Source organism: Phoenix dactylifera, chromosome 4 (genome assembly GCF_051530095.1).
Source record: "Phoenix dactylifera cultivar Ajwa chromosome 4, Ajwa_hap1_PhDact_Kaust_v1.1, whole genome shotgun sequence".
Lineage (NCBI taxonomy): Eukaryota > Viridiplantae > Streptophyta > Magnoliopsida > Arecales > Arecaceae > Phoenix > Phoenix dactylifera.
Window position 1 is genome coordinate 38,855,816 of NC_143193.1, and position 18,798 is coordinate 38,874,613.

Sequence of the window (18,798 nt, forward strand, 5' to 3'; positions counted from 1 at the left end):
CATCGAAACTCCCTTTTATGACAAAGCAGCAGACCTCGACGGCCCGAGACATTCGCGCCGCCGGGGCCGTTCTGGCGTAGGATTCAACGCGCTGGTCCCGCTATGCGGCATAGCACCGCCAGTCTCCGGACTCAGTTTATTTTCGGGGGAAAAAAATTATCCGAAGAGGAAAAGCCAAAAGCCGAAAAATTAAAAATAAATATTATCAAAAAATAAAAAAGCGGGCAAAAAATAAAAGGGGTGCAACACGAGGACTTCCCAGGGGGTCACCCATCCTAGTACTACTCTCGCCCAAGCACGCTTAACTACGGAGTTCTGATGGGATCCGGTGCCTTAGTGCTGGTATGATCGCACCCATGACATGCCCATCGAAACTCCCTTTTATGACAAAGCAGCAGACCTCGACGGCCCGAGACATTCGCGCCGCCGGGGCCGTTCTGGCGTAGGATTCAACGCGCTGGTCACGCTATGCGGCATGGCACCGCCAGTCTCCGGACTCAGTTTATTTTCGGGGGAAAAAAATTATCCGAAGAAGAAAAGCCAAAAGCCGAAAAATTAAAAATAAATATTATCAAAAAATAAAAAAGCGGGCAAGAAATAAAAGGGGTGCAACAAGAGGACTTCCCGGGGGTCACCCATCCTAGTACTAATCTTGCCCAAGCACGCTTAACTGCGGAGTTCTGATGGGATCCGGTGCATTAGTGCTGGTATGATCGCACCCATGACATGCCCATCGAAACTCCCTTTTATGACAAAGCAGCAGACCTCGACGGCCCGAGACATTCGCACCGCCGGGGCCGTTCTGGCGTAGGATTCAACGCGCTGGTCCCGCTATGCGGCATGGCACCGCCAGTCTCCGGACTCAGTTTATTTTCGGAGGAAAAAAATTATCCGAAGAGGAAAAGCCAAAAGCCAAAAAATTAAAAATAAATATTATCAAAAAATAAAAAAGCGGGCAAAAAATAAAAGGGGTGCAACACGAGGACTTCCTAGGGGGTCACCCATCCTAGTACAACTCTCGCCCAAGCACGCTTAACTGCGGAGTTCTGATGGGATCCGGTGCATTAGTGCTGGTATGATCGCACCCATGACATGCCCTTCGAAACTCCCTTTTATGACAAAGCAGCAGACCTCGATGGCCCGAAACATTCGCGCCGCCGAGGCCGTTCTGGCGTAGGATTCAACACGCTGGTCCCGCTATGCGGCATGGCACCGCGAGTCTCCGGAATCAGTTTATTTTCGGGAAAAAAAATTATCTGAAGAGAAAAAGCCAAAAGCCGAAAAATTAAAAATAAATATTATCAAAAAATTAAAAAGCGGGCAAAAAATAAAAGGGGTGCAACACGAGGACTTCCCAGGGGGTCACCCATCCTAGTACTACTCTCGCCCAAACACGCTTAACTGCGGAGTTCTGATGGGATCCGGTGCATTGGTGCTGGTATGATCGCACCCATGACTCGCCCATCGAAACTCCCTTTTATGACAAAGCAGCAGACCTCGACGGCCTGAGACATTCGCGCCGCCGGGGCCGTTCTGGCGTAGGATTCAACGCGCTGGTCCCGCTATGCGGCATGGCACCGCCAGTCTCCGGACTCAGTTTATTTTCGGGGGAAAAAAATTATCCAAAGAGGAAAAGCCAAAAGCCGAAAAATTAAAAATAAATATTATCAAAAAATAAAAAAGCGGGCAAAAAATAAAAGGGGTGCAACACGAGGACTTCCCAGGGGGTCACCCATCATAGTACTACTCTCGCCCAAGCACGCTTAACTGCGGAGTTCTGATGGGATCCGGTGCATTAGTGCGGGTATGATCGCACCCATGACATGCCCATCGAAACTCCCTTTTATGACAAAGCAGCAGACCTCGACGGCCCGAGACATTCGCGTCGCCGGGGCCGTTCTGGCGTAGGATTCAACGCGCTGGTCCCGCTATGCGGCATGGCACCGCCAGTCTCCGGACTCAGTTTATTTTCGGGGGAAAAAAATTATCCGAAGAGGAAAAGCCAAAAGCCGAAAAATTAAAAATAAATATTATCAAAAAATAAAAAAGCGGGCAAAAAATAAAAGGGGTGCAACACGAGGACTTCCTAGGGGGTCACCCATCCTAGTACTACTCTCGCCCAAGCACGCTTAACTGCGGAGTTCAGATGGGATCCGGTGCCTTAGTGCTGGTATGATCGCACCCATGACATGCCCATCGAAACTCCCTTTCATGACAAAGCAGCAGACCTCGACGGCCCGAGACATTCGCGCCGCCGGGGCCGTTCTGGCATAGGATTCAACGCGCTGGTCCCGCTATGCGGCATGGCACCGCCAGTCTCCGGACTCAGTTTATTTTCGGGGGGAAAAAATTATCCGAAGAGAAAAAGCCAAAAGCCGAAAAATTAAAAATAAATATTATCAAAAAATAAAAAAGCGGGCAAAAAATAAAAGGGGTGCAACACGAGGACTTCCCAGGGGGCCACCCATCCTAGTACTACTCTCGCCCAAGCACGCTTAACTGCGGAGTTCTGATGGGATCCGGTGCATTAGTGCTAGTATGATCGCACCCATGACATGCCCTTCGAAACTCCCTTTTATGACAAAGCAGCAGGCCTCGATGGCCCGAGACATTCGCGCCGCCGGGGACGTTCTGGCGTAGGATTCGACCCGCTGGTCCCGCTATGCGGCATGGCACCGCGAGTCCCCGGACTCAGTTTATTTACGGGGAAAAAAATTATCCGAAGAGAAAATGCCAAAAGCCGAAAAATTAAAAATAAATATTATCAAAAAATAAAAAAGTGGGCAAAAAATAAAAGGGGTGCAACACGAGGACTTCCCAGGGGGTCACCCATCCTAGTACTACTCTCGCCCAAGCACGCTTAACTGCGGAGTTCTGATGGGATCCGGTGCATTAGTGCTGGTATGATCGCACCCATGACATGCCCATCGAAACTCCCTTTTATGACAAAGCAGCAGACCTCGACGGCCCGAGACATTCGCGCCGTCGGGGCCGTTCTGGCGTAGGATTCAACGCGCTGGTCCCGCTATGCGGCTTGGCACCGCCAGTCTCCGGACTTAGTTTATTTTCGGGGGAAAAAAATTATCCGAAGAGGAAAAGCCAAAAGCCGAAAAATTAAAAATAAATATTATCAAAAAATAAAAAAACGGGCAAAAAATATAAGGGGTGCAACACGAGGACTTCCCAGGGGGTCACCCATCCTAGTACTACTCTCGCCCAAGCCCGCTTAACTGCGGAGTTCTGATGGGATCCGGTGCATTAGTGCTGGTATGATCGCACCCATGATATGCCCTTCGAAACTCCCTTTTATGACAAAGCAACAGACCTCGACGGCCCGAGACATTCGCGCCGCCGGGGCCGTTCTGGCGTAGGATTCAAAGCGCTGGTCCCGCTATGCGGCATGGCACCGCCAGTCTCCGGACTCAGTTTATTTTCGGGGGAAAAAAATTATCCGAAGAGGAAAAACCAAAAGCCGAAAAATTAAAAATAAATATTATCAAAAAATAAAAAAGCGGGCAAAAAATAAAAGGGGTGCAACAAGAGGACTTCCCGGGGGTCACCCATCCTAGTACTAATCTTGCCCAAGCACGCTTAACTGCGGAGTTCTGATGGGATCCGGTGCATTAGTGCTGGTATGATCGCACCCATGACATGCCCATCGAAACTCCCTTTTATGACAAAGCAGCAGACCTCGACGGCCCGAGACATTCGCGCCGCCGGGGCCGTTCTGGCGTAGGATTCAACGCGCTGGTCCCGCTATGCGGCATGGCACCGCCAGTCTCCGGACTCAGTTTATTTTCGGAGGAAAAAAATTATCCGAAGAGGAAAAGCCAAAAGCCAAAAAATTAAAAATAAATATTATCAAAAAATAAAAAAGCGGGCAAAAAATAAAAGGGGTGCAACACGAGGACTTCCCAGGGGGTCACCCATCCTAGTACTACTCTCGCCCAAGCACGCTTAACTACGGAGTTCTGATGGGATCCGGTGCCTTAGTGCTGGTATGATCGCACCCATGACATGCCCATCGAAACTCCCTTTTATGACAAAGCAGCAGACCTCGACGGCCCGAGACATTCGCGCCGCCGGGGCCGTTCTGGCGTAGGATTCAACGCGCTGGTCACGCTATGCGGCATGGCACCGCCAGTCTCCGGACTCAGTTTATTTTCGGGGGAAAAAAATTATCCGAAGAAGAAAAGCCAAAAGCCGAAAAATTAAAAATAAATATTATCAAAAAATAAAAAAGCGGGCAAGAAATAAAAGGGGTGCAATAAGAGGACTTCCCGGGGGTCACCCATCCTAGTACTAATCTTGCCCAAGCACGCTTAACTGCGGAGTTCTGATGGGATCCGGTGCATTAGTGCTGGTATGATCGCACCCATGACATGCCCATCGAAACTCCCTTTTATGACAAAGCAGCAGACCTCGACGGCCCGAGACATTCGCGCCGCCGGGGCCGTTCTGGCGTAGGATTCAACGCGCTGGTCCCGCTATGCGGCATGGCACCGCCAGTCTCCGGACTCAGTTTATTTTCGGAGGAAAAAAATTATCCGAAGAGGAAAAGCCAAAAGCCAAAAAATTAAAAATAAATATTATCAAAAAATAAAAAAGCGGGCAAAAAATAAAAGGGGTGCAACACGAGGACTTCCTAGGGGGTCACCCATCCTAGTACAACTCTCGCCCAAGCACGCTTAACTGCGGAGTTCTGATGGGATCCGGTGCATTAGTGCTGGTATGATCGCACCCATGACATGCCCTTCGAAACTCCCTTTTATGACAAAGCAGCAGACCTCGACGGCCCGAGACATTCGCGTCGCCGGGGCCGTTCTGGCGTAGGATTCAACGCGCTGGTCCCGCTATGCGGCATGGCACCGCCAGTCTCCGGACTCAGTTTATTTTCGGGGAAAAAAATTATCCGAAGAGGAAAAACCAAAAGCCGAAAGATTAAAAATAAATATTATCAAAAAATAAAAAAGCGGGCAAAAAATAAAAGGGGTGCAACACGAGGACTTCCCGGGGGTCACCCATCCTAGTACTAATCTCGCCCAAGCACGCTTAACTGCGGAGTTCTGATGGGATCCGGTGCATTAGTGCAGGTATGATCGCACCCATGACATGCCCATCGAAACTCCCTTTTATGACAAAGCAGCAGACCTCGACGACCCGAGACATTCGCGCCGCCGGGGCCGTTCTGGCGTAGGATTCAACGCGCTGGTCCCGCTATGCGGCATGGCACCGCCAGTCTCCGGACTCAGTTTATTTTCGGAGGAAAAAAATTATCCGGAGAGGAAAAGCCAAAAGCCGAAAAATTAAAAATAAATATTATCAAAAAATAAAAAAGCGGGCATAAAATAAAAGGGGTGCAACACGAGGACTTCCCAGGGGGTCACCCATCCTAGTACTACTCTCGCCCAAGCACGCTTAACTGCGGAGTTCTGATGGGATCCGGTGCATTAGTGCTGGTATGATCGCACCCATGACATGCTCTTCGAAACTCCCTTTTATGACAAAGCAGCAGACCTCGATGGCCCGAAACATTCGCGCCGCCGAGGCCGTTCTGGCGTAGGATTCAACGCGCTGGTCCCGCTATGCGGCATGGCACCGCGAGTCTCCGGACTCAGTTTATTTTCGGGAAAAAAAATTATCCGAAGAGAAAAAGCCAAAAGCCGAAAAATTAAAAATAAATATTATCAAAAAATAAAAAAGCGGGCAAAAAATAAAAGGGGTGCAACACGAGGACTTCCCAGGGGGTCACCCATCGTAGTACTACTCTCGCCCAAACACGCTTAACTGCGGAGTTCTGTTGGGATCCGGTGCATTAGTGCTGGTATGATCGCACCCATGACTTGCCCATCGAAACTCCCTTTTATGACAAAGCAGCAGACCTCGACGGCCCGAGACATTCGCGCCGCCGGGGCCGTTCTGGCGTAGGGTTCAACGCGCTGGTCCCGCTATGCGGCATGGCACCGCCAGTCTCCGGACTCAGTTTATTTTCGGGGGAAAAAAATTATCCGAAGAGGAAAAGCCAAAAGCCGAAAAATTAAAAATAAATATTAAAAATAAAAAAGCGGGCAAAAAATAAAAGGGGTGCAACACGAGGACTTCCCAGGGGGTCACCCATCCTAGTACTACTCTCGCCCAAGCACGCTTAACTGCGGAGTTCTGATGGGATCCGGTGCATTAGTGCTGGTATGATCGCACCCATGACATGCCCATCGAAACTTCCTTTTATGACAAAGCAGCAGACCTCGACGGCCCGAGACATTCGCGCCGCCGGGGCCGTTCTGGCGTAGGATTCAACGCGCTGGTCCCGCTATGCGGCATAGCACCGCCAGTCTCCGGACTCAGTTTATTTTCGGGGGAAAAAAATTATCCGAAGAGGAAAAGCCAAAAGCCGAAAAATTAAAAATAAATATTATCAAAAAATAAAAAAGCGGGCAAAAAATAAAAGGGGTGCAACACGAGGACTTCCCAGGGGGTCACCCATCCTAGTACTACTCTCGCCCAAGCACGCTTAACTACGGAGTTCTGATGGGATCCGGTGCCTTTGTGCTGGTATGATCGCACCCATGACATGCCCATCGAAACTCCCTTTTATGACAAAGCAGCAGACCTCGACGGCCCGAGACATTCGCGCCGCCGGGGCCGTTCTGGCGTAGGATTCAACGCGCTGGTCACGCTATGCGGCATGGCACCGCCAGTCTCCGGACTCAGTTTATTTTCGGAGGAAAAAAATTATCCGGAGAGGAAAAGCCAAAAGCCGAAAAATTAAAAATAAATATTATCAAAAAATAAAAAAGCGGGCAAAAAATAAAAGGGGTGCAACACGAGGACTTCCCAGGGGGTCACCCATCCTAGTACTACTCTCGCCCAAGCACGCTTAACTGCGGAGTTCTGATGGGATCCGGTGCATTAGTGCTGGTATGATCGCACCCATGACATGCTCTTCGAAACTCCCTTTTATGACAAAGCAGCAGACCTCGATGGCCCGAAACATTCGCGCCGCCGAGGCCGTTCTGGCGTAGGATTCAACGCGCTGGTCCCGCTATGCGGCATGGCACCGCGAGTCTCCGGACTCAGTTTATTTTCGGGAAAAAAAATTATCCGAAGAGAAAAAGCCAAAAGCCGAAAAATTAAAAATAAATATTATCAAAAAATAAAAAAGCGGGCAAAAAATAAAAGGGGTGCAACACGAGGACTTCCCAGGGGGTCACCCATCGTAGTACTACTCTCGCCCAAACACGCTTAACTGCGGAGTTCTGTTGGGATCCGGTGCATTAGTGCTGGTATGATCGCACCCATGACTTGCCCATCGAAACTCCCTTTTATGACAAAGCAGCAGACCTCGACGGCCCGAGACATTCGCGCCGCCGGGGCCGTTCTGGCGTAGGGTTCAACGCGCTGGTCCCGCTATGCGGCATGGCACCGCCAGTCTCCGGACTCAGTTTATTTTCGGGGGAAAAAAATTATCCGAAGAGGAAAAGCCAAAAGCCGAAAAATTAAAAATAAATATTAAAAATAAAAAAGCGGGCAAAAAATAAAAGGGGTGCAACACGAGGACTTCCCAGGGGGTCACCCATCCTAGTACTACTCTCGCCCAAGCACGCTTAACTGCGGAGTTCTGATGGGATCCGGTGCATTAGTGCTGGTATGATCGCACCCATGACATGCCCATCGAAACTTCCTTTTATGACAAAGCAGCAGACCTCGACGGCCCGAGACATTCGCGCCGCCGGGGCCGTTCTGGCGTAGGATTCAACGCGCTGGTCCCGCTATGCGGCATAGCACCGCCAGTCTCCGGACTCAGTTTATTTTCGGGGGAAAAAAATTATCCGAAGAGGAAAAGCCAAAAGCCGAAAAATTAAAAATAAATATTATCAAAAAATAAAAAAGCGGGCAAAAAATAAAAGGGGTGCAACACGAGGACTTCCCAGGGGGTCACCCATCCTAGTACTACTCTCGCCCAAGCACGCTTAACTACGGAGTTCTGATGGGATCCGGTGCCTTTGTGCTGGTATGATCGCACCCATGACATGCCCATCGAAACTCCCTTTTATGACAAAGCAGCAGACCTCGACGGCCCGAGACATTCGCGCCGCCGGGGCCGTTCTGGCGTAGGATTCAACGCGCTGGTCACGCTATGCGGCATGGCACCGCCAGTCTCCGGACTCAGTTTATTTTCGGGGGAAAAAAATTATCCGAAGAAGAAAAGCCAAAAGCCGAAAAATTAAAAATAAATATTATCAAAAAATAAAAAAGCGGGCAAAAAATAAAAGGGGTGCAACACGAGGACTTCCCAGGGGGTCACCCATCCTAGTAGTACTCTCGCCCAAGCACGCTTAACTGCGGAGTTCTGATGGGATCCGGTGCATTAGTGCTGGTATGATCGCACCCATGACATGCCCTTCGAAACTCCCTTTTATGACAAAGCAGCAGACCTCGACGGCCCGAGACATTCGCGCCGCCGGGGCCGTTCTGGCATAGGATTCAACGCGCGGGTCCCACTATGCGGCATGGCACCGCGAGTCTCCGGACTCAGTTTATTTTCGGGAAAAAAAATTATCCGAAGAGAAAAAGCCAAAAGCCGAAAAATTAAAAATAAATATTATCAAAAAATAAAAAAGCGGGCAAAAAATAAAAGGGGTGCAACACGAGGACTTCCCAGGGGGTCACCCATCCTAGTACTACTCTCGCCCAAACACGCTTAACTGCGGAGTTCTGATGGGATCCGGTGCATTAGTGCTGGTATGATCGCACCCATGACTCGCCCATCGAAACTCCCTTTTATGACAAAGCAGCAGACCTCGACGGCCTGAGACATTCGCGCCGCCGGGGCCGTTCTGGCGTAGGATTCAACGCGCTGGTCCCGCTATGCGGCATGGCACCGCGAGTCCCCGGACTCAGTTTATTTTCGGGGGAAAAAATTATCCGAAGAGAAAAAGCCAAAAGCCGAAAAATTAAAAATAAATATTATCAAAAAATAAAAAAGCGGGCAAAAAATAAAAGGGGTGCAACACGAGGACTTCCCAGGGGGTCACCCATCCTAGTACTACTCTCGCCCAAGCCCGCTTAACTGCGGAGTTCTGATGGGATCCGATGCATTAGTGCTGGTATGATCGCACCCATGACATGCCCTTCGAAACTCCCTTTTATGACAAAGTAGCAGACCTCGACGGCCCGAGACATTCGCGTCGCCGAGGCCGTTCTGGCGTAGGATTCAACGCGCTGGTTCCGCTATGCGGCATGGCACCGCCAGTCTCCGGACTCAGTTTATTTTCGGGGGAAAAAAATTATCCGAAGAGGAAAAACCAAAAGCCGAAAAATTAAAAATAAATATTATCAAAAAATAAAAAAGCGGGCAAAAAATAAAAGGGGTGCAACACGAGGACTTCCCGGGGGTCACCCATCCTAGTACTAATCTCGCCCAAGCACGCTTAACTGCGGAGTTCTGATGGGATCCGGTGCATTAGTGCTGGTATAATCGCACCCATGACATGCCCATCGAAACTCCCTTTTATGACAAAGCAGCAGACCTCGACGACCCGAGACATTCGCGCCGCCGGGGCCGTTCTGGCGTAGGATTCAACGCGCTGGTCCCGCTATGCGGCATGGCACCGCCAGTCTCCGGACTCAGTTTATTTTCGGAGGAAAAAAATTATCCGAAGAGGAAAAGCCAAAAGCCAAAAAATTAAAAATAAATATTATCAAAAAATAAAAAAGCGGGCAAAAAATAAAAGGGGTGCAACACGAGGACTTCCTAGGGGGTCACCCATCCTAGTACAACTCTCGCCCAAGCACGCTTAACTGCGGAGTTCTGATGGGATCCGGTGCATTAGTGCTGGTATGATCGCACCCATGACATGCCCTTCGAAACTCCCTTTTATGACAAAGCAGCAGACCTCGATGGCCCGAAACATTCGCGCCGCCGAGGCCGTTCTGGCGTAGGATTCAACACGCTGGTCCCGCTATGCGGCATGGCACCGCGAGTCTCCGGAATCAGTTTATTTTCGGGAAAAAAAATTATCTGAAGAGAAAAAGCCAAAAGCCGAAAAATTAAAAATAAATATTATCAAAAAATAAAAAAGCGGGCAAAAAATAAAAGGGGTGCAACACGAGGACTTCCCAGGGGGTCACCCATCCTAGTACTACTCTCGCCCAAACACGCTTAACTGCGGAGTTCTGATGGGATCCGGTGCATTGGTGCTGGTATGATCGCACCCATGACTCGCCCATCGAAACTCCCTTTTATGACAAAGCAGCAGACCTCGACGGCCTGAGACATTCGCGCCGCCGGGGCCGTTCTGGCGTAGGATTCAACGCGCTGGTCCCGCTATGCGGCATGGCACCGCCAGTCTCCGGACTCAGTTTATTTTCGGGGGAAAAAAATTATCCGAAGAGGAAAAGCCAAAAGCCGAAAAATTAAAAATAAATATTATCAAAAAATAAAAAAGCGGGCAAAAAATAAAAGGGGTGCAACACGAGGACTTCCCAGGGGGTCACCCATCATAGTACTACTCTCGCCCAAGCACGCTTAACTGCGGAGTTCTGATGGGATCCGGTGCATTAGTGCGGGTATGATCGCACCCATGACATGCCCATCGAAACTCCCTTTTATGACAAAGCAGCAGACCTCGACGGCCCGAGACATTCGCGCCGCCGGGGCCGTTCTGGCGTAGGATTCAACGCGCTGGTCCCGCTATGCGGCATGGCACCGCCAGTCTCCGGACTCAGTTTATTTTCGGGGGAAAAAAATTATCCGAAGAGGAAAAGCCAAAAGCCGAAAAATTAAAAATAAATATTATCAAAAAATAAAAAAGCGGGCAAAAAATAAAAGGGGTGCAACACGAGGACTTCCTAGGGGGTCACCCATCCTAGTACTACTCTCGCCCAAGCACGCTTAACTGCGGAGTTCAGATGGGATCCGGTGCCTTAGTGCTGGTATGATCGCACCCATGACATGCCCATCGAAACTCCCTTTCATGACAAAGCAGCAGACCTCGACGGCCCGAGACATTCGCGCCGCCGGGGCCGTTCTGGCATAGGATTCAACGCGCTGGTCCCGCTATGCGGCATGGCACCGCCAGTCTCCGGACTCAGTTTATTTTCGGGGGGAAAAAATTATCCGAAGAGAAAAAGCCAAAAGCCGAAAAATTAAAAATAAATATTATCAAAAAATAAAAAAGCGGGCAAAAAATAAAAGGGGTGCAACACGAGGACTTCCCAGGGGGCCACCCATCCTAGTACTACTCTCGCCCAAGCACGCTTAACTGCGGAGTTCTGATGGGATCCGGTGCATTAGTGCTAGTATGATCGCACCCATGACATGCCCTTCGAAACTCCCTTTTATGACAAAGCAGCAGGCCTCGATGGCCCGAGACATTCGCGCCGCCGGGGACGTTCTGGCGTAGGATTCGACCCGCTGGTCCCGCTATGCGGCATGGCACCGCGAGTCCCCGGACTCAGTTTATTTACGGGGAAAAAAATTATCCGAAGAGAAAATGCCAAAAGCCGAAAAATTAAAAATAAATATTATCAAAAAATAAAAAAGTGGGCAAAAAATAAAAGGGGTGCAACACGAGGACTTCCCAGGGGGTCACCCATCCTAGTACTACTCTCGCCCAAGCACGCTTAACTGCGGAGTTCTGATGGGATCCGGTGCATTAGTGCTGGTATGATCGCACCCATGACATGCCCATCGAAACTCCCTTTTATGACAAAGCAGCAGACCTCGACGGCCCGAGACATTCGCGCCGTCGGGGCCGTTCTGGCGTAGGATTCAACGCGCTGGTCCCGCTATGCGGCTTGGCACCGCCAGTCTCCGGACTTAGTTTATTTTCGGGGGAAAAAAATTATCCGAAGAGGAAAAGCCAAAAGCCGAAAAATTAAAAATAAATATTATCAAAAAATAAAAAAACGGGCAAAAAATATAAGGGGTGCAACACGAGGACTTCCCAGGGGGTCACCCATCCTAGTACTACTCTCGCCCAAGCCCGCTTAACTGCGGAGTTCTGATGGGATCCGGTGCATTAGTGCTGGTATGATCGCACCCATGACATGCCCTTCGAAACTCCCTTTTATGACAAAGCAACAGACCTCGACGGCCCGAGACATTCGCGCCGCCGGGGCCGTTCTGGCGTAGGATTCAAAGCGCTGGTCCCGCTATGCGGCATGGCACCGCCAGTCTCCGGACTCAGTTTATTTTCGGGGGAAAAAAATTATCCGAAGAGGAAAAACCAAAAGCCGAAAAATTAAAAATAAATATTATCAAAAAATAAAAAAGCGGGCAAAAAATAAAAGGGGTGCAACAAGAGGACTTCCCGGGGGTCACCCATCCTAGTACTAATCTTGCCCAAGCACGCTTAACTGCGGAGTTCTGATGGGATCCGGTGCATTAGTGCTGGTATGATCGCACCCATGACATGCCCATCGAAACTCCCTTTTATGACAAAGCAGCAGACCTCGACGGCCCGAGACATTCGCGCCGCCGGGGCCGTTCTGGCGTAGGATTCAACGCGCTGGTCCCGCTATGCGGCATGGCACCGCCAGTCTCCGGACTCAGTTTATTTTCGGAGGAAAAAAATTATCCGAAGAGGAAAAGCCAAAAGCCAAAAAATTAAAAATAAATATTATCAAAAAATAAAAAAGCGGGCAAAAAATAAAAGGGGTGCAACACGAGGACTTCCCAGGGGGTCACCCATCCTAGTACTACTCTCGCCCAAGCACGCTTAACTACGGAGTTCTGATGGGATCCGGTGCCTTAGTGCTGGTATGATCGCACCCATGACATGCCCATCGAAACTCCCTTTTATGACAAAGCAGCAGACCTCGACGGCCCGAGACATTCGCGCCGCCGGGGCCGTTCTGGCGTAGGATTCAACGCGCTGGTCACGCTATGCGGCATGGCACCGCCAGTCTCCGGACTCAGTTTATTTTCGGGGGAAAAAAATTATCCGAAGAAGAAAAGCCAAAAGCCGAAAAATTAAAAATAAATATTATCAAAAAATAAAAAAGCGGGCAAGAAATAAAAGGGGTGCAACAAGAGGACTTCCCGGGGGTCACCCATCCTAGTACTAATCTTGCCCAAGCACGCTTAACTGCGGAGTTCTGATGGGATCCGGTGCATTAGTGCTGGTATGATCGCACCCATGACATGCCCATCGAAACTCCCTTTTATGACAAAGCAGCAGACCTCGACGGCCCGAGACATTCGCGCCGCCGGGGCCGTTCTGGCGTAGGATTCAACGCGCTGGTCCCGCTATGCGGCATGGCACCGCCAGTCTCCGGACTCAGTTTATTTTCGGAGGAAAAAAATTATCCGAAGAGGAAAAGCCAAAAGCCAAAAAATTAAAAATAAATATTATCAAAAAATAAAAAAGCGGGCAAAAAATAAAAGGGGTGCAACACGAGGACTTCCTAGGGGGTCACCCATCCTAGTACAACTCTCGCCCAAGCACGCTTAACTGCGGAGTTCTGATGGGATCCGGTGCATTAGTGCTGGTATGATCGCACCCATGACATGCCCTTCGAAACTCCCTTTTATGACAAAGCAGCAGACCTCGACGGCCCGAGACATTCGCGTCGCCGGGGCCGTTCTGGCGTAGGATTCAACGCGCTGGTCCCGCTATGCGGCATGGCACCGCCAGTCTCCGGACTCAGTTTATTTTCGGGGGAAAAAAATTATCCGAAGAGGAAAAACCAAAAGCCGAAAGATTAAAAATAAATATTATCAAAAAATAAAAAAGCGGGCAAAAAATAAAAGGGGTGCAACACGAGGACTTCCCGGGGGTCACCCATCCTAGTACTAATCTCGCCCAAGCACGCTTAACTGCGGAGTTCTGATGGGATCCGGTGCATTAGTGCAGGTATGATCGCACCCATGACATGCCCATCGAAACTCCCTTTTATGACAAAGCAGCAGACCTCGACGACCCGAGACATTCGCGCCGCCGGGGCCGTTCTGGCGTAGGATTCAACGCGCTGGTCCCGCTATGCGGCATGGCACCGCCAGTCTCCGGACTCAGTTTATTTTCGGAGGAAAAAAATTATCCGGAGAGGAAAAGCCAAAAGCCGAAAAATTAAAAATAAATATTATCAAAAAATAAAAAAGCGGGCAAAAAATAAAAGGGGTGCAACATGAGGACTTCCCAGGGGGTCACCCATCCTAGTACTACTCTCGCCCAAGCACGTTTAACTGCGGAGTTCTGATGGGATCCGGTGCATTAGTGCTGGTATGATCGCACCCATGACATGCTCTTCGAAACTCCCTTTTTTGACAAAGCAGCAGACCTCGATGGCCCGAAACATTCGCGCCGCCGAGGCCGTTCTGGCGTAGGATTCAACGCGCTGGTCCCGCTATGCGGCATGGCACCGCGAGTCTCCGGACTCAGTTTATTTTCGGGAAAAAAAATTATCCGAAGAGAAAAAGCCAAAAGCCGAAAAATTAAAAATAAATATTATCAAAAAATAAAAAAGCGGGCAAAAAATAAAAGGGGTGCAACACGAGGACTTCCCAGGGGGTCACCCATCGTAGTACTACTCTCGCCCAAACACGCTTAACTGCGGAGTTCTGTTGGGATCCGGTGCATTAGTGCTGGTATGATCGCACCCATGACTTGCCCATCGAAACTCCCTTTTATGACAAAGCAGCAGACCTCGACGGCCCGAGACATTCGCGCCGCCGGGGCCGTTCTGGCGTAGGGTTCAACGCGCTGGTCCCGCTATGCGGCATGGCACCGCCAGTCTCCGGACTCAGTTTATTTTCGGGGGAAAAAAATTATCCGAAGAGGAAAAGCCAAAAGCCGAAAAATTAAAAATAAATATTAAAAATAAAAAAGCGGGCAAAAAATAAAAGGGGTGCAACACGAGGACTTCCCAGGGGGTCACCCATCCTAGTACTACTCTCGCCCAAGCACGCTTAACTGCGGAGTTCTGATGGGATCCGGTGCATTAGTGCTGGTATGATCGCACCCATGACATGCCCATCGAAACTCCCTTTTATGACAAAGCAGCAGACCTCGACGGCCCGAGACATTCGCGCCGCCGGGGCCGTTCTGGCGTAGGATTCAACGCGCTGGTCCCGCTATGCGGCATAGCACCGCCAGTCTCCGGACTCAGTTTATTTTCGGGGGAAAAAAATTATCCGAAGAGGAAAAGCCAAAAGCCGAAAAATTAAAAATAAATATTATCAAAAAATAAAAAAGCGGGCAAAAAATAAAAGGGGTGCAACACGAGGACTTCCCAGGGGGTCACCCATCCTAGTACTACTCTCGCCCAAGCACGCTTAACTACGGAGTTCTGATGGGATCCGGTGCCTTTGTGCTGGTATGATCGCACCCATGACATGCCCATCGAAACTCCCTTTTATGACAAAGCAGCAGACCTCGACGGCCCGAGACATTCGCGCCGCCGGGGCCGTTCTGGCGTAGGATTCAACGCGCTGGTCACGCTATGCGGCATGGCACCGCCAGTCTCCGGACTCAGTTTATTTTCGGGGGAAAAAAATTATCCGAAGAAGAAAAGCCAAAAGCCGAAAAATTAAAAATAAATATTATCAAAAAATAAAAAAGCGGGCAAAAAATAAAAGGGGTGCAACACGAGGACTTCCCAGGGGGTCACCCATCCTAGTAGTACTCTCGCCCAAGCACGCTTAACTGCGGAGTTCTGATGGGATCCGGTGCATTAGTGCTGGTATGATCGCACCCATGACATGCCCTTCGAAACTCCCTTTTATGACAAAGCAGCAGACCTCGACGGCCCGAGACATTCGCGCCGCCGGGGCCGTTCTGGCATAGGATTCAACGCGCGGGTCCCACTATGCGGCATGGCACCGCGAGTCTCCGGACTCAGTTTATTTTCGGGAAAAAAAATTATCCGAAGAGAAAAAGCCAAAAGCCGAAAAATTAAAAATAAATATTATCAAAAAATAAAAAAGCGGGCAAAAAATAAAAGGGGTGCAACACGAGGACTTCCCAGGGGGTCACCCATCCTAGTACTACTCTCGCCCAAACACGCTTAACTGCGGAGTTCTGATGGGATCCGGTGCATTAGTGCTGGTATGATCGCACCCATGACTCGCCCATCGAAACTCCCTTTTATGACAAAGCAGCAGACCTCGACGGCCTGAGACATTCGCGCCGCCGGGGCCGTTCTGGCGTAGGATTCAACGCGCTGGTCCCGCTATGCGGCATGGCACCGCGAGTCCCCGGACTCAGTTTATTTTCGGGGGAAAAAATTATCCGAAGAGAAAAAGCCAAAAGCCGAAAAATTAAAAATAAATATTATCAAAAAATAAAAAAGCGGGCAAAAAATAAAAGGGGTGCAACACGAGGACTTCCCAGGGGGTCACCCATCCTAGTACTACTCTCGCCCAAGCCCGCTTAACTGCGGAGTTCTGATGGGATCCGATGCATTAGTGCTGGTATGATCGCACCCATGACATGCCCTTCGAAACTCCCTTTTATGACAAAGTAGCAGACCTCGACGGCCCGAGACATTCGCGTCGCCGAGGCCGTTCTGGCGTAGGATTCAACGCGCTGGTTCCGCTATGCGGCATGGCACCGCCAGTCTCCGGACTCAGTTTATTTTCGGGGGAAAAAAATTATCCGAAGAGGAAAAACCAAAAGCCGAAAAATTAAAAATAAATATTATCAAAAAATAAAAAAGCGGGCAAAAAATAAAAGGGGTGCAACACGAGGACTTCCCGGGGGTCACCCATCCTAGTACTAATCTCGCCCAAGCACGCTTAACTGCGGAGTTCTGATGGGATCCGGTGCATTAGTGCTGGTATGATCGCACCCATGACATGCCCATCGAAACTCCCTTTTATGACAAAGCAGCAGACCTCGACGACCCGAGACATTCGCGCCGCCGGGGCCGTTCTGGCGTAGGATTCAACGCGCTGGTCCCGCTATGCGGCATGGCACCGCCAGTCTCCGGACTCAGTTTATTTTCGGAGGAAAAAAATTATCCGGAGAGGAAAAGCCAAAAGCCGAAAAATTAAAAATAAATATTATCAAAAAATAAAAAAGCGGGCAAAAAATAAAAGGGGTGCAACACGAGGACTTCCCAGGGGGTCACCCATCCTAGTACTACTCTCGCCCAAGCACGCTTAACTGCGGAGTTCTGATGGGATCCGGTGCATTAGTTCTGGTATGATCGCACCCATGACATGCTCTTCGAAACTCCCTTTTATGACAAAGCAGCAGACCTCGATGGCCCGAAACATTCGCGCCGCCGAGGCCGTTCTGGCGTAGGATTCAACGCGCTGGTCCCGCTATGCGGCATGGCACCGCGAGTCTCCGGACTCAGTTTATTTTCGGGAAAAAAAATTATCCGAAGAGAAAAAGCCAAAAGCCGAAAAATTAAAAATAAATATTATCAAAAAATAAAAAAGCGGGCAAAAAATAAAAGGGGTGCAACACGAGGACTTCCCAGGGGGTCACCCATCCTAGTACTACTCTCGCCCAAGCACGCTTAACTACGGAGTTCTGATGGGATCCGGTGCCTTAGTGCTGGTATGATCGCACCCATGACATGCCCATCGAAACTCCCTTTTATGACAAAGCAGCAGACCTCGACGGCCCGAGACATTCGCGCCGCCGGGGCCGTTCTGGCGTAGGATTCAACGCGCTGGTCACGCTATGCGGCATGGCACCGCCAGTCTCCGGACTCAGTTTATTTTCGGGGGAAAAAAATTATCCGAAGAAGAAAAGCCAAAAGCCGAAAAATTAAAAATAAATATTATCAAAAAATAAAAAAGCGGGCAAAAAATAAAAGGGGTGCAACACGAGGACTTCCCAGGGGGTCACCCATCCTAGTACTACTCTCGCCCAAGCACGCTTAACTACGGAGTTCTGATGGGATCCGGTGCCTTAGTGCTGGTATGATCGCACCCATGACATGCCCATCGAAACTCCCTTTTATGACAAAGCAGCAGACCTCGACGGCCCGAGACATTCGCGCCGCCGGGGCCGTTCTGGCGTAGGATTCAACGCGCTGGTCACGCTATGCGGCATGGCACCGCCAGTCTCCGGACTCAGTTTATTTTCGGGGGAAAAAAATTATCCGAAGAAGAAAAGCCAAAAGCCGAAAAATTAAAAATAAATATTATCAAAAAATAAAAAAGCGGGCAAAAAATAAAAGGGGTGCAACACGAGGACTTCCCAGGGGGTCACCCATCCTAGTAGTACTCTCGCCCAAGCACGCTTAACTGCGGAGTTCTGATGGGATCCGGTGCATTAGTGCTGGTATGATCGCACCCATGACATGCCCTTCGAAACTCCCTTTTATGACAAAGCAGCAGACCTCGACGGCCCGAGACATTCGCGCCGCCGGGGCCGTTCTGGCATAGGATTCAACGCGCGGGTCCCACTATGCGGCATGGCACCGCCAGTCTCCGGACTCAGTTTATTTTCGGGGAAAAAAATTATCCGAAGAGGAAAAGCCAAAAGCCGAAAAATTAAAAATAAATATTATCAAAAAATAAAAAAGCGGGCAAAAAATAAAAGAGGTGCAACACGAGGACTTCCCAGGGGTCACCCATCCTAGTACTACTCTCGCCCAAGCATGCTTAACTGCGGAGTTCTGATGGGATCCGGTGCATTAGTGCTGGTATGATCGCAACCATGACATGCCCTTCGAAACTCCCCTTTATGACAAAGCAGCAGACCTCGACGGCCCGAGGCATTCGCGCCGCCGGGGCCGTTCTGGCGTAGGATTCAACGCGCTGGTCCCGCTATGCGGCATGGCACCGCCAGTCTCCGGACTCAGTTTATTTTCGGGGGAAAAAAATTATCCGAAGAA

The 18,798-nt window shown here is 49.9% G+C and overlaps 50 non-coding genes and 1 pseudogene across 50 annotated transcripts; all 51 read right to left on the reverse strand.

Annotated features, from left to right (window-relative positions):
* Positions 1-237: 237 nt before the first annotated feature.
* On the reverse strand, positions 238-356 carry LOC149766616 (5S ribosomal RNA). The gene has a single exon (XR_016400729.1). It is a non-coding gene; the product is annotated as a 5S ribosomal RNA (ribosomal RNA).
* A 247-nt stretch (positions 357-603) lies between these two features.
* LOC149766617 (5S ribosomal RNA) lies at positions 604-721 on the reverse strand. Its single transcript, XR_016408568.1, has one exon. It is a non-coding gene; the product is annotated as a 5S ribosomal RNA (ribosomal RNA).
* A 247-nt stretch (positions 722-968) lies between these two features.
* Positions 969-1,087, reverse strand: LOC149766618 (5S ribosomal RNA). Its single transcript, XR_016404746.1, has one exon. It is a non-coding gene; the product is annotated as a 5S ribosomal RNA (ribosomal RNA).
* A 246-nt stretch (positions 1,088-1,333) lies between these two features.
* Positions 1,334-1,452, reverse strand: LOC149766619 (5S ribosomal RNA). The gene has a single exon (XR_016404334.1). It is a non-coding gene; the product is annotated as a 5S ribosomal RNA (ribosomal RNA).
* A 247-nt stretch (positions 1,453-1,699) lies between these two features.
* LOC149766620 (5S ribosomal RNA) lies at positions 1,700-1,818 on the reverse strand. Its single transcript, XR_016400859.1, has one exon. It is a non-coding gene; the product is annotated as a 5S ribosomal RNA (ribosomal RNA).
* A 247-nt stretch (positions 1,819-2,065) lies between these two features.
* LOC149766621 (5S ribosomal RNA) lies at positions 2,066-2,184 on the reverse strand. The gene has a single exon (XR_016403332.1). It is a non-coding gene; the product is annotated as a 5S ribosomal RNA (ribosomal RNA).
* A 247-nt stretch (positions 2,185-2,431) lies between these two features.
* LOC149766622 (5S ribosomal RNA) lies at positions 2,432-2,550 on the reverse strand. Its single transcript, XR_016403917.1, has one exon. It is a non-coding gene; the product is annotated as a 5S ribosomal RNA (ribosomal RNA).
* A 246-nt stretch (positions 2,551-2,796) lies between these two features.
* Positions 2,797-2,915, reverse strand: LOC149766623 (5S ribosomal RNA). Its single transcript, XR_016411548.1, has one exon. It is a non-coding gene; the product is annotated as a 5S ribosomal RNA (ribosomal RNA).
* A 247-nt stretch (positions 2,916-3,162) lies between these two features.
* LOC149766624 (5S ribosomal RNA) lies at positions 3,163-3,281 on the reverse strand. The gene has a single exon (XR_016402908.1). It is a non-coding gene; the product is annotated as a 5S ribosomal RNA (ribosomal RNA).
* Positions 3,282-3,528: 247 nt separating this feature from the next.
* Positions 3,529-3,646, reverse strand: LOC149766625 (5S ribosomal RNA). Its single transcript, XR_016408570.1, has one exon. It is a non-coding gene; the product is annotated as a 5S ribosomal RNA (ribosomal RNA).
* Positions 3,647-3,893: 247 nt separating this feature from the next.
* Positions 3,894-4,012, reverse strand: LOC149766626 (5S ribosomal RNA). The gene has a single exon (XR_016400730.1). It is a non-coding gene; the product is annotated as a 5S ribosomal RNA (ribosomal RNA).
* Positions 4,013-4,259: 247 nt separating this feature from the next.
* On the reverse strand, positions 4,260-4,377 carry LOC149766627 (5S ribosomal RNA). The gene has a single exon (XR_016408270.1). It is a non-coding gene; the product is annotated as a 5S ribosomal RNA (ribosomal RNA).
* A 247-nt stretch (positions 4,378-4,624) lies between these two features.
* On the reverse strand, positions 4,625-4,743 carry LOC149766628 (5S ribosomal RNA). Its single transcript, XR_016404747.1, has one exon. It is a non-coding gene; the product is annotated as a 5S ribosomal RNA (ribosomal RNA).
* A 246-nt stretch (positions 4,744-4,989) lies between these two features.
* LOC149766629 (5S ribosomal RNA) lies at positions 4,990-5,107 on the reverse strand. The gene has a single exon (XR_016405562.1). It is a non-coding gene; the product is annotated as a 5S ribosomal RNA (ribosomal RNA).
* A 247-nt stretch (positions 5,108-5,354) lies between these two features.
* LOC149766630 (5S ribosomal RNA) lies at positions 5,355-5,473 on the reverse strand. Its single transcript, XR_016411550.1, has one exon. It is a non-coding gene; the product is annotated as a 5S ribosomal RNA (ribosomal RNA).
* Positions 5,474-5,719: 246 nt separating this feature from the next.
* LOC149766631 (5S ribosomal RNA) lies at positions 5,720-5,838 on the reverse strand. The gene has a single exon (XR_016405326.1). It is a non-coding gene; the product is annotated as a 5S ribosomal RNA (ribosomal RNA).
* A 243-nt stretch (positions 5,839-6,081) lies between these two features.
* Positions 6,082-6,200, reverse strand: LOC149766632 (5S ribosomal RNA). Its single transcript, XR_016411551.1, has one exon. It is a non-coding gene; the product is annotated as a 5S ribosomal RNA (ribosomal RNA).
* A 247-nt stretch (positions 6,201-6,447) lies between these two features.
* On the reverse strand, positions 6,448-6,566 carry LOC149766633 (5S ribosomal RNA). Its single transcript, XR_016401901.1, has one exon. It is a non-coding gene; the product is annotated as a 5S ribosomal RNA (ribosomal RNA).
* A 247-nt stretch (positions 6,567-6,813) lies between these two features.
* LOC149766634 (5S ribosomal RNA) lies at positions 6,814-6,932 on the reverse strand. Its single transcript, XR_016411552.1, has one exon. It is a non-coding gene; the product is annotated as a 5S ribosomal RNA (ribosomal RNA).
* A 246-nt stretch (positions 6,933-7,178) lies between these two features.
* Positions 7,179-7,297, reverse strand: LOC149766635 (5S ribosomal RNA). The gene has a single exon (XR_016405327.1). It is a non-coding gene; the product is annotated as a 5S ribosomal RNA (ribosomal RNA).
* A 243-nt stretch (positions 7,298-7,540) lies between these two features.
* On the reverse strand, positions 7,541-7,659 carry LOC149766636 (5S ribosomal RNA). The gene has a single exon (XR_016411553.1). It is a non-coding gene; the product is annotated as a 5S ribosomal RNA (ribosomal RNA).
* A 247-nt stretch (positions 7,660-7,906) lies between these two features.
* On the reverse strand, positions 7,907-8,025 carry LOC149766637 (5S ribosomal RNA). Its single transcript, XR_016401902.1, has one exon. It is a non-coding gene; the product is annotated as a 5S ribosomal RNA (ribosomal RNA).
* A 247-nt stretch (positions 8,026-8,272) lies between these two features.
* Positions 8,273-8,391, reverse strand: LOC149766638 (5S ribosomal RNA). The gene has a single exon (XR_016404123.1). It is a non-coding gene; the product is annotated as a 5S ribosomal RNA (ribosomal RNA).
* Positions 8,392-8,637: 246 nt separating this feature from the next.
* On the reverse strand, positions 8,638-8,756 carry LOC149766639 (5S ribosomal RNA). The gene has a single exon (XR_016401100.1). It is a non-coding gene; the product is annotated as a 5S ribosomal RNA (ribosomal RNA).
* Positions 8,757-9,002: 246 nt separating this feature from the next.
* On the reverse strand, positions 9,003-9,121 carry LOC149766640 (5S ribosomal RNA). The gene has a single exon (XR_016405682.1). It is a non-coding gene; the product is annotated as a 5S ribosomal RNA (ribosomal RNA).
* Positions 9,122-9,368: 247 nt separating this feature from the next.
* On the reverse strand, positions 9,369-9,486 carry LOC149766641 (5S ribosomal RNA). The gene has a single exon (XR_016406185.1). It is a non-coding gene; the product is annotated as a 5S ribosomal RNA (ribosomal RNA).
* A 247-nt stretch (positions 9,487-9,733) lies between these two features.
* LOC149766642 (5S ribosomal RNA) lies at positions 9,734-9,852 on the reverse strand. The gene has a single exon (XR_016404748.1). It is a non-coding gene; the product is annotated as a 5S ribosomal RNA (ribosomal RNA).
* Positions 9,853-10,098: 246 nt separating this feature from the next.
* Positions 10,099-10,217, reverse strand: LOC149766643 (5S ribosomal RNA). The gene has a single exon (XR_016404336.1). It is a non-coding gene; the product is annotated as a 5S ribosomal RNA (ribosomal RNA).
* A 247-nt stretch (positions 10,218-10,464) lies between these two features.
* Positions 10,465-10,583, reverse strand: LOC149766644 (5S ribosomal RNA). The gene has a single exon (XR_016400860.1). It is a non-coding gene; the product is annotated as a 5S ribosomal RNA (ribosomal RNA).
* Positions 10,584-10,830: 247 nt separating this feature from the next.
* On the reverse strand, positions 10,831-10,949 carry LOC149766645 (5S ribosomal RNA). The gene has a single exon (XR_016403333.1). It is a non-coding gene; the product is annotated as a 5S ribosomal RNA (ribosomal RNA).
* A 247-nt stretch (positions 10,950-11,196) lies between these two features.
* LOC149766646 (5S ribosomal RNA) lies at positions 11,197-11,315 on the reverse strand. The gene has a single exon (XR_016403918.1). It is a non-coding gene; the product is annotated as a 5S ribosomal RNA (ribosomal RNA).
* Positions 11,316-11,561: 246 nt separating this feature from the next.
* Positions 11,562-11,680, reverse strand: LOC149766647 (5S ribosomal RNA). Its single transcript, XR_016411554.1, has one exon. It is a non-coding gene; the product is annotated as a 5S ribosomal RNA (ribosomal RNA).
* A 247-nt stretch (positions 11,681-11,927) lies between these two features.
* Positions 11,928-12,046, reverse strand: LOC149766648 (5S ribosomal RNA). The gene has a single exon (XR_016402909.1). It is a non-coding gene; the product is annotated as a 5S ribosomal RNA (ribosomal RNA).
* Positions 12,047-12,293: 247 nt separating this feature from the next.
* LOC149766649 (5S ribosomal RNA) lies at positions 12,294-12,411 on the reverse strand. The gene has a single exon (XR_016408571.1). It is a non-coding gene; the product is annotated as a 5S ribosomal RNA (ribosomal RNA).
* Positions 12,412-12,658: 247 nt separating this feature from the next.
* Positions 12,659-12,777, reverse strand: LOC149766650 (5S ribosomal RNA). Its single transcript, XR_016400731.1, has one exon. It is a non-coding gene; the product is annotated as a 5S ribosomal RNA (ribosomal RNA).
* A 247-nt stretch (positions 12,778-13,024) lies between these two features.
* LOC149766651 (5S ribosomal RNA) lies at positions 13,025-13,142 on the reverse strand. Its single transcript, XR_016408572.1, has one exon. It is a non-coding gene; the product is annotated as a 5S ribosomal RNA (ribosomal RNA).
* Positions 13,143-13,389: 247 nt separating this feature from the next.
* LOC149766652 (5S ribosomal RNA) lies at positions 13,390-13,508 on the reverse strand. The gene has a single exon (XR_016404749.1). It is a non-coding gene; the product is annotated as a 5S ribosomal RNA (ribosomal RNA).
* Positions 13,509-13,755: 247 nt separating this feature from the next.
* Positions 13,756-13,873, reverse strand: LOC149766653 (5S ribosomal RNA). Its single transcript, XR_016405563.1, has one exon. It is a non-coding gene; the product is annotated as a 5S ribosomal RNA (ribosomal RNA).
* A 247-nt stretch (positions 13,874-14,120) lies between these two features.
* Positions 14,121-14,239, reverse strand: LOC149766654 (5S ribosomal RNA). Its single transcript, XR_016405051.1, has one exon. It is a non-coding gene; the product is annotated as a 5S ribosomal RNA (ribosomal RNA).
* A 246-nt stretch (positions 14,240-14,485) lies between these two features.
* Positions 14,486-14,604, reverse strand: LOC149766655 (5S ribosomal RNA). Its single transcript, XR_016405329.1, has one exon. It is a non-coding gene; the product is annotated as a 5S ribosomal RNA (ribosomal RNA).
* Positions 14,605-14,847: 243 nt separating this feature from the next.
* On the reverse strand, positions 14,848-14,966 carry LOC149766656 (5S ribosomal RNA). Its single transcript, XR_016411555.1, has one exon. It is a non-coding gene; the product is annotated as a 5S ribosomal RNA (ribosomal RNA).
* A 247-nt stretch (positions 14,967-15,213) lies between these two features.
* LOC149766657 (5S ribosomal RNA) lies at positions 15,214-15,332 on the reverse strand. The gene has a single exon (XR_016401903.1). It is a non-coding gene; the product is annotated as a 5S ribosomal RNA (ribosomal RNA).
* Positions 15,333-15,579: 247 nt separating this feature from the next.
* On the reverse strand, positions 15,580-15,698 carry LOC149766658 (5S ribosomal RNA). Its single transcript, XR_016404124.1, has one exon. It is a non-coding gene; the product is annotated as a 5S ribosomal RNA (ribosomal RNA).
* Positions 15,699-15,944: 246 nt separating this feature from the next.
* On the reverse strand, positions 15,945-16,063 carry LOC149766659 (5S ribosomal RNA). Its single transcript, XR_016401101.1, has one exon. It is a non-coding gene; the product is annotated as a 5S ribosomal RNA (ribosomal RNA).
* Positions 16,064-16,309: 246 nt separating this feature from the next.
* On the reverse strand, positions 16,310-16,428 carry LOC149766660 (5S ribosomal RNA). Its single transcript, XR_016405683.1, has one exon. It is a non-coding gene; the product is annotated as a 5S ribosomal RNA (ribosomal RNA).
* A 247-nt stretch (positions 16,429-16,675) lies between these two features.
* LOC149766661 (5S ribosomal RNA) lies at positions 16,676-16,793 on the reverse strand. Its single transcript, XR_016405004.1, has one exon. It is a non-coding gene; the product is annotated as a 5S ribosomal RNA (ribosomal RNA).
* Positions 16,794-17,040: 247 nt separating this feature from the next.
* LOC149766662 (5S ribosomal RNA) lies at positions 17,041-17,159 on the reverse strand. The gene has a single exon (XR_016402706.1). It is a non-coding gene; the product is annotated as a 5S ribosomal RNA (ribosomal RNA).
* Positions 17,160-17,405: 246 nt separating this feature from the next.
* Positions 17,406-17,524, reverse strand: LOC149766663 (5S ribosomal RNA). Its single transcript, XR_016400732.1, has one exon. It is a non-coding gene; the product is annotated as a 5S ribosomal RNA (ribosomal RNA).
* Positions 17,525-17,771: 247 nt separating this feature from the next.
* On the reverse strand, positions 17,772-17,890 carry LOC149766664 (5S ribosomal RNA). Its single transcript, XR_016400733.1, has one exon. It is a non-coding gene; the product is annotated as a 5S ribosomal RNA (ribosomal RNA).
* Positions 17,891-18,137: 247 nt separating this feature from the next.
* On the reverse strand, positions 18,138-18,256 carry LOC149766665 (5S ribosomal RNA). The gene has a single exon (XR_016404125.1). It is a non-coding gene; the product is annotated as a 5S ribosomal RNA (ribosomal RNA).
* A 246-nt stretch (positions 18,257-18,502) lies between these two features.
* LOC149766666 (5S ribosomal RNA) lies at positions 18,503-18,620 on the reverse strand (annotated as a pseudogene).
* Between the last annotated feature and the right edge of the window lie 178 nt (positions 18,621-18,798).